Below are 9,619 nucleotides of genomic sequence, written 5' to 3' on the forward strand. Positions count from 1 at the left end.
CTGAAATCTTTACTGATGGAAAGAAATCAACAAGAGTTAAGGATCTGAAGTACATATACAAAGTATGGACAAAGATTCTGCTAAGTTGTTTTTACCACAGGAAATCAACCAGTTCTTCTGATTTCATCAACAGCAATCAACAATACATCCTATACTGCCTAGGTACAAATAAGAAGGTTGATGTTACCTACATCATTTTTAATCACTTATGGAATGCTGTAAAGGAATCTCGAGATGAGAACAAATCAAAGAAGAAAGGAAGTGTTATTCCTTTTGGAAGGATCATTACCAATCTTCTGGTTCAAACCAAGATGGTTGAAGAATTGGAAAATGCTGGAGTGGTCAAAGATCTTTATACAATCAATGGGAGTGTCTTGAATGCTACTTCTTTGAAGAAAATGGGTCTTATTCAAGCTATTGGTACTGGTCCTAAACCAGATCCTAATGTCAGAAACAGAAGAGGTCCAGTTCTTGCTGCGTTTGAGTTGTTCTTTCTCAATGAACAACTAGATATTAAGGTACATTACCTTAATATTCTCAAACAGAATGGTTCTGTGGATAACAAGATGAGGACAAGTAGGCAGAAGCTTCCATCTACCAAGGATGGTATTGTAGAAGATTTACCAGAAGCTGCTTCTCAAAAAGAAAGAAGGACAAAGCGGAAGCAAGATGTTCCTTCTATTAGTAAGGACAAGAGTACTGAAGAGAAAGTGGCTGAAGAGAAAACAGAAGTTGTTGGTGAAAAAGAAAATAAGAATGATGAGAAGGTAGTTGAAAAGAAGAAGAAGAAGAGGAAAAAGACTAATAAGACGGATGATGAGAATAATGATGAGAAGGACGTAGAGAAGAAGAAGAAAAAGAAAGATAAGAAGAAGAAGAAAAAGAAAGTAGAAAAGGAGACTGTTGAAGGAGAACAGAAGAAAAATGAAGAAGTAAATCGGGCAGAAGAAGAGAAGAAGGAAGCTGAGAAGAAGAGACCAATTGCTCTAGGTAAGCTGAAGGCTGGTTATGAGAAGAAGAAGCGAAAGAGAAGAAGTTTGTTGATGAGCTTGAAGAAGTTCATCCTTTGGCTATGGTTGTATGGAAGCCTCAACTCCACGTTCTGACTGGAGATTTTATGTTCTTATTCAACTGGTTAAGGGATAATCCCTCTGCTAAGGCACCAGATACCCATCAGAACCTGCTGCTCCTTCACCTCCAAAGAATTTGACTGAAATTCTTCTGGCTCTCGAGAATCTAGATTCTGAAATCCCTTCTCCTGATTATGCTGAAGCTACTTCTGAGGTAGAAGCTGGTGCTAGGAAACAAGCCATAGAGAATCATCCTACTATGCAACCTCCTCTTAAGGAAAATCAAGCTGATGTTCTTATGGTCGATGCTGCTGTTGAGAATCTTACTGCTCTGGACAATAGCTTTAATGCTTCTTCTGATGGACCTTCTGTTCTGGTGAACACCATGAAGGCTCTTCAACAGAATCAAGTTGGTCTTGCTTCTCGTCTGGATAAACATGAAGAAACTCACGATGAATTCAGATCCTTTATGAAGACGCGGACTGAAAGCACTGCTGAGATTCAAAACCTTCTGGCCAAGATAGTTTCTAAACTAGGCTAGTCGTAGTGTGTCTTGGTCTTAGATGTCTTCTTGTTTCTTGCATCTGTTTCTATTCCGTTTGTATTCTTCTGATATATTTTGTTAATCAATGAAATATTATCTTCTTCACTTTATGTTGTTTTATCATCTGAAACTTTTTAATGCTTTTTGATGTTATGACAAAAAGGGGGAGAAACATGATAATTGATTTGATTTATTATATCAGTTGCTGGGATTAAGTCTCAACATTCCTAACATTATTTGCAAGTTCTATGTATTTGAGATTTTTTTGCAGGATTGAAGATATTCTGAAAAAGCTCAACATGAGAAGAAAATATATGAGGAAAGGCAACTCTATAAAGAAGCATGCTCTTGGAAAATTGAAGCAAGTTTAATGCTGTGAAGCTTCAAGATCATAAGCAAGAAGAAGAATGTTCAGACAGTCATTCGTAGAATGCTCCGATGTTCTCGGTTGAGAATATGCTCTGATACATTTTCTTCATCTTATATGCTCTGATATATGCTATTCATTATTGAATGCTCTGATACATGATAGTTATCAAGAATGCTCTGATACATTCACATTATGTTCTGATACATTCATGTTCTGATATTTTTGTCTAGTATGTTTTGAAACATTTCAGGATGTAAAGATGCTCTGATGATGCTCTGATACATTCAAGAATGTTCTGATTCAATCAAGCATACTATGACAACTAAGAAGAAATTCAAAGCTCTGAAGTTGTCCTATGGAAGCAAGAAGCAGAAGCTCTGAATTGTCTGAAGTTCTAGGCAAAGTGAAAGTCTCTGCTGAAATGAAAAATACTCAGGGAAGTCTTTTATTTATAAATTCTTCCAGTATTTATTTCAGGGGGATATTGTTGATCTCAGGGGGAGATATATTCACACACTCTGATTATATGCTTATGCTATATTTGTGTAATTGTCTTTTGTCATCTGATATTCTGATTACAAATTCATATCAATTATATATGTTTTTGTCATCATCAAAAAGGGGGAGATTGTTAGAACAAGATTTGTTCTGATCAATATTATTGTTTTGATGATAACAATGTATATGAATTTTGTATAAGACAATGTGGTACTCTAATCCTATGTATTTTCCATTTCAGGAAATATATAAGGAGTATGCACAATTCAGCGCTAAGAAGCACTGACGCAGAAGGTTCAGGATTGCAACATCAGAACATGCTCTCGCAAGACATTAGAAGATGGTCAAGCAGAATCAGAACATGGTCTATGAAGCATCAGAAGAACTTGAGATCAGAAGCAGAAGCACTGAAGTTCTTTGGTATCACGCTAAAGCACTTCAAAGTCAGAAGACAAGAAGATGCTCTGCACTAAGCTGTAACTCTGATTCTGATTATTCAAACGTTGTATTCACAAAATCTGAGATCAGAAGTTAGTACTAGATGATAGGCTACAAAGTCTAATCTCTGACTGACAAAAGGAACGTTAGAAGCTACAAAAGGCAAAGTCAGTAAATGCAGAGAAAAGCATGGCTCGAGGTAGTTGACAAAACAGTGAAAACATTAAATGCAAAGTTGTCCAGTCACGTAACGCATTAAATGCAGTTCAACGGTCATCTTCTCAAAATGCCTATAAATATAAAGTTCTGATCAGAAGCAACTACGAACAACTCTTGCAAGAATACCAAAACGCTGCTGAAATCAAAACATACGAACTTCATCTTCAAGCTCACATTCTTTGTAATATTTAGTGAGTGATAAGCTTAGAACTTAAGAGAAATATCACAGTTGTGATTATAGCTTTTTAAGAAGCATTTGAATACTCTTGTAAACATTTATTTTACATTGATTTGTAAAAGGTTCCTAGAGTGATCAGTGAGATCAGTAGACTCTAGAAGACTTAGAAGTTTCTAAGTGGTGATTTCCTAGAGTGATCAAGGTGTGATCAGTATACTCTAGAAGACTTAGAGTGTTTCTAAGTGGACAACCATTGTAATCAAGATTGATTAGTGGATTAAATCCTCAGTTGAGGTAAATCACTCTAAGGGGGTGGACTGGAGTAATTTCGTTAACAACGAACCAGGATAAAAATATTGTGTTCATTGTTTTTATCTTAAGAGTTTTTAAAGTCACACTTATTCAAACCCCCTGATCAGTGCATTTTGATGCACATTCCTTTATGTTTGTACTTAGGTATTTCTATGGTTTGGTTTGTTTATTTTTCTATTTTATTATGTTTTTATATTTTTATTTATTTTTATTGTTATTTGATTTTCGTATTTATTTTTCAGCTTTAGTAGTCTGCACGGAAACGATCATAACTGGAGTTCCAGGAGTCCGATTGAGGCGTTCTAATAATCGACGGAAAGCTAAGAGAAAGAGCTACAATTCTTATGCTGGAGTCGAAGTCAGAATCGGACTGTAGAAGGGCCAGAAAATTCGTTGAAGTTGCAGCACTAGTTTTAGTTAAGTTTCGGGTCAATTAGTTTTGGGCCTGGGTCGTCTGTTTGACCCAGTTGGATTGTAAAACGGGTTGTGCTATTGTCCCTTAGGTTAGCAGCCGCGGTACTGTAGCAATCCATCTTCCATTCACGAAATTTTCGAAGCTTTTGTACGATCCTGTAATGGAGAACTAATCCTAAGGGCTAATCTGCCGAATTCGAATTCCACAAAACTTTGAGGTTATTATTACTTTCAATTTAATTAAGTTCCTTTCCAATTTGTTATATGATTTCGTTTGCTTAATTCGTTCTTATAGAATATATTGGATTTAATTCGATTGATGCATGTTCCTTACTTTAATCGCGTTTAAACTTAGCTTATTCGTTAATTCGCGCTATCGATAACCGTTTGCTTAATTCGGTGAACCGTTTGCTTAATTCGGTGATTAGGAACATAACTCGTGTAGTATTGTCGACGCTTGTTTCATCAATATTGCAATCGAATAGGAATTGGTACCGCTTAGGGAATTGAAATTGTAATAATCAATTAATGATAAGTTGGAAGTAGAACCGGTAGATTAACCTGTTATAATCACTTATTTCAAAACAACTTATTTTCAGAATCACTTTTGATAATCATTTTTTTCCGACCAAACCAACCCCCCCTAAATTGATTTAGCTTTTAGTTAATAAAAATCAAGAATCCTTTTGAGAACGATATTTCGAGTCAACTGTCGATGTACTGCTTTTATACTAAACAACTCGTTTTTGACCCGCGCGCGACAGCGGATCAAATTGGCGTCGTTGCCGGGGATTCTTGTGAATATTAACTGATATTAGAGTCTTAGGTGTAGTGTTTGTGCGTTTTGGCCATAGGTTCCTCGCGGTTTTGGCCATAACGCCTCTAGAGTCGAAAAATCGGTTTTTGGGAAAATTTCACCGTTTCGAAAATCTGTCCCGACAGTTAGGTGTGAAAAAATTCCCCGATCAAAAGTCACATACTACAGAATAGTTACGTGACAAATTTTTCAAATTGCGAAAAAAAGCCTTTTTACTATTTTTAATGATTTATTTTCTGTCTTCATAGAGTCAAAAAAATCCAAAAAAATTATCAAAATTCTTTTTTTTTCGTCATTTGATTAATTTCGGTGTTATTTTATTTTTTTGAAATTTTTTTAATCGATTTTCTTCATTGTGTTTGTTTTAGGGACATAGTTGGCATTTTCACGATTGTTGCTGCATTGTTGTGCACTAGTCCTGGCTACTAGGTCTTCCTGTCCTGAACTTGTTGCTTTTGATCCTGAGGTAGAGAGAACCTTGCACATACTTTGTAGAGCAGGCCAGCCTAGCAATAGTTCACCTTCACCGACCATAGTTGAGTCTGATTCTGAGTTCGACTATTTGCATAACTTGTTTGCTTCTGATTCTGAATTTTCTTTTGAAATGGCGGATAATAGAACTCTAAGGCAACTTGCAGCCCCTGATGTGAATTATAATGGCTTGTGTATTGAATATGATGCTGTTGCTGTTCCTTTTGAATTAAAATCGGGTTTAATACACTTGTTGCCAAAGTTTAATGGTCTTGCAGGTGAGGATCCACACAAACATTTGAAGGAATTCCAGGTGGTGTGTTCTACACCATTGAAGCCTGAAGGGATCACTGAAGATCATATCAAACTTCGTGCTTTTCCTTTTTCTTTGCAGGGTGCAGCGAAGGACTGGATATATGATTTCGAACCGAATTCAATCACAAGCTGGAATGCTCTGAAAAGAGTGTTCTTGGAGAGATATTTTCCTGCCTCTAGAGCTGCTTCAATCCGAAAAGAAATATGTGGTATTAGACAAGAAAATGAGTCATTGGCTGAGTACTGGGATAGGTTCAAGAAGTTGGTTTCAAGCTGTCCTCAACATCAGATCACCGAGCAACTTCTCATTCAGTACTTTTATGAGGGGCTGTTACCTATGGATAGAAACATTATTAATGCTGCTAGTGGTGGAGCACTTGTTGACAAAACTCCAGCTGCTGCCAGGGCCCTCATTGAAAATATGTCCTTAAATTCCCAGCAGTTCACCACTCGAACCAATTCTGTCCAGACCAATGGTGTACATCAAATTCAAGGTTCCTCGAACAGAGCTTTAGAAACCAGAATTGATGAGCTGGCCGCTTTAGTCAAACAACTTGCAGTAGCGAAACCTCAAACAACAACTGTATGTGGCATTTATACAACTCATGATCATCCCACTGATACTTATCCTCTTTTGAAAGATGATACTGTTACCGAGCTGCCTCAAGCTTATGCAGCCAACCTTTACAACCAGAACAGGTACAACAACACCCCTGACTTGTCCACCAACAAATATCACCCAAATTGGAGGAATCATCCCAACCTTCGATATGGAAATCAGCAGCCCTCACAACAACAACTCACCGTTCCATTACCCCAGCCATATCACACCCCTCCAGCTACTACTTCCAGACCATCCTTGGAAGATCTTGTTAAACAAATGGCCGTGAACAACCTTCAGTTTCAACAAAGAACCGAAACTAGCATTCAGACCTTGACCACACAGATGGGACAACTTGCTACTCAAATAAATAATATGCAAGCTCAAGGTTCGAACCAACTTCCAGCATAAACTGTTGTCAATCCGAATGGTAATGCCAATGTGAGCGCTATTTCTTTGAGATCCGGAAAGGTTACAGAACCAGCCACTGAAAAAAATAAAAAATTCATTGAGGTAACTTTTGAACTTTCTCCATCTGAACCTTCCCCTGCTGCACTTTCTTCTCCTTCTTCTGTTATGGTCGAAACTGGAAAAATTAAAGAAAAGGAGTATGTGCCACCAGTTCCTTTCCCACATAGAGTTCTGAAAAATAAAAGAATTGAGGAAGGAGACAAAGAAAAAGAAATTCTGGATATGTTTAGGAAAGTAGCGGTAAACATTCCGCTTCTTGATGTGATTAAGCAAGTTCCAAGGTATGCAAAGTTTCTGAAGGATCTGTGTACAAACAAGAGAAAAGTGAAAGGAAGTGATAGAGTTAACTTGGGAAGAAGCATCTCTGCTTTCATTCAACCCGAGCAAAGTGTTTCAGCCATCTCTCAGGTCTTGCCACAAAAGTGCAAGGACCCGGGAACTTTTACTATTCCTTGTACCATCGGGGATAAGAAATTTGATAATTGTTTGCTTGATTTAGGAGCGGGCATTAATGTTATGCCTACTTCTATTTATAATAACCTTTGCCTTGGTCCCATGCAGCATACAGGTTTAATCATTCAACTGGCGAACAGGAGCAATGCACGTCCCACCGGCATAGTGGAATACGTCCTCGTTCAAGTTAACGATTTAATTTTTCCTGCAAATTTTTACATTCTGGACATGGAAGGAGAAACTAAGTCAAGCAGAGCTCCCATCATCTTAGGCAGACCGTTCATGAAAACGGCGAAGACAAAAGTTGATGTTGATGATGGAACCATGTCCATGGAATTTGGTGACATCGTCGCAAAATTTAATATCTTCGATGCCATGAAACACCCTGTGTAGGAGCATTCGGTTTTTAACATTGAGTTGATTTCTGAACTAGTTGATGAGAGTTGTTCTGAATTATTTGCACTTGATTTTCCATCTCTCTCTGATTTTGATGATAATTATTCATGTCCTGACTGCACTGACACTAACGTTTGTGTCCTTTGTGCTGAGATTGATGCTTTCTTGCAGCCTGATACATTTCCTACAGGTGAAGTTGTTACCGATGAGGCTGTTTTTGCCATCGATGCTCTTGACATCCCGGCTGCCCCAAGCCTTCCATCCATCGAGCAGCCCCCGTCCTTAGAGCTAAAAGAGCTCCCTGAGAACCTGAAATATGCTTACTTGGAGCGTAATGCAAAACTTCCTGTTATTATCTCTTCTAACCTTGATTTCAATCAAGAAGACAAACTTTTGCAGGTATTAAAGAGGCACAAGAAAGCAATCGTTTGGACATTAGCCGACCTTCCAGGTATTAGTCCTTCGATGTGCATGCACAGGATTTTACTTGAGGATTGAGCGAAAACAGTAAGGCAGCCCCAAAGGAGGCTTAATCCTTTGATTCTTGATGTTGTAAAGAAAGAGGTAACCAAACTCTTGCAAGCAGGTATCATTTATCCTATCTCTAACAGTAAGTGGGTAAGTCTAGTGCAGGTTGTACCTAAGAAATCTGGACTCACAGTGGTAAAAAATGAAAAGAATGAACTTGTTCCCACTAGAGTCCAGAACAGTTGGAGAGTTTGTATTGATTATAGGAGACTGAACCAGGCTACTAGAAAGGATCACTTTCCTTTGTCGTTCATTGACCAGATGCTTGAACGGCTAGCTGGTAAATCACATTATTGTTTTCTTGATGGTTTTTCAGGTTACTTTCAGATTCATATTGCACCTGAAGATCAAGAAAAGACCACTTTCACGTGCCCATTCGGTACATTTGCTTACAGGAAGATGCCTTTTGGCCTTTGCAATGCTCCTGGCACTTACCAACGATGCATGATGAGTATTTTCTCTGATTTTATTGAAAATTGCATGGAAGTGTTTATGGATGACTTTACTGTCTATGGTTCTTCTTTTGATGCATGCTTGAACAGTTTAAGCTTGATTTTAGAAAGATGCATCGAGACTAACCTTGTGTTGAATTATGAAAAGTGTCATTTTATGGTTGAGCAGGGAATTGTTCTTGGTCACATTATTTCTGAAAAAGGAATTTCTGTTGACCCTGCTAAGATTGATGTGATTTCTACACTGCCTTACCCTTCTTGCATTCGCGAGATTCGTTCTTTTCTTGGTCATGCAGGTTTTTACAGGCGTTTCATCAAGGATTTCAGCAAGATAGCTCTTCCGCTGTCGAACTTGTTGAAGAATGACGTCACTTTCGAGTTTGATGACAAATGCAAACAAGTGTTTGACTTCTTGAAGAAAGCATTGACCTCCGCTCCCATCATTTAGCCCCCTGACTAGACACTTCCTTTTGAGCTTATGTGTGATGCTTCGAATTATGCTGTTGGGGTTGTCCTTACACAAAGGGTTAACAAGGCTGCCCATGTTATTTACTATGCTTCTATAGGACTTTAGATTCTGCACAGTCAAATTACACTACCACTGAAAAAGAACTGCTAGCTATTGTTTTTGCTTTTGACAAATTCAGATCTTATTTGCTAGGTTCCAAGGTTGTTGTTTTTACTGACCATGCAGCTTTAAAGTACTTGCTGAAGAAGCCGGATGCAAAACCGATATTGATTCGGTGGATGTTGCTGCTCCAAGAGTTTAATGTTGAGATTAAAGACAAAAGTGGAGCTGAGAACTTAGTGGCTGACCACTTGAGCAGGATAGAGAGAGATGAAGATCCTTTTCCTATTAAGGATGACTTTCCTGATGAGCAGCTGTTTCTTTTGCATGGGATTACACCTCGGTTTGCTGACATAGTTAATTTTCTTGTTTCTGGTGTTTTTCCTACAGGTGCATCTAGATCACAGGTTCACAAGCTCAAGAGTGATGCCAAATATTATGTTTGGGATGATCCATATCTATGGAAGTTTGGTAGTGATCAGGTAATCAGGAGATGTGTCCCCG

Source organism: Vicia villosa, linkage group LG6, assembly GCF_029867415.1.
Source record: "Vicia villosa cultivar HV-30 ecotype Madison, WI linkage group LG6, Vvil1.0, whole genome shotgun sequence".
In the NCBI taxonomy this organism is placed as follows: Eukaryota; Viridiplantae; Streptophyta; class Magnoliopsida; order Fabales; family Fabaceae; genus Vicia; species Vicia villosa.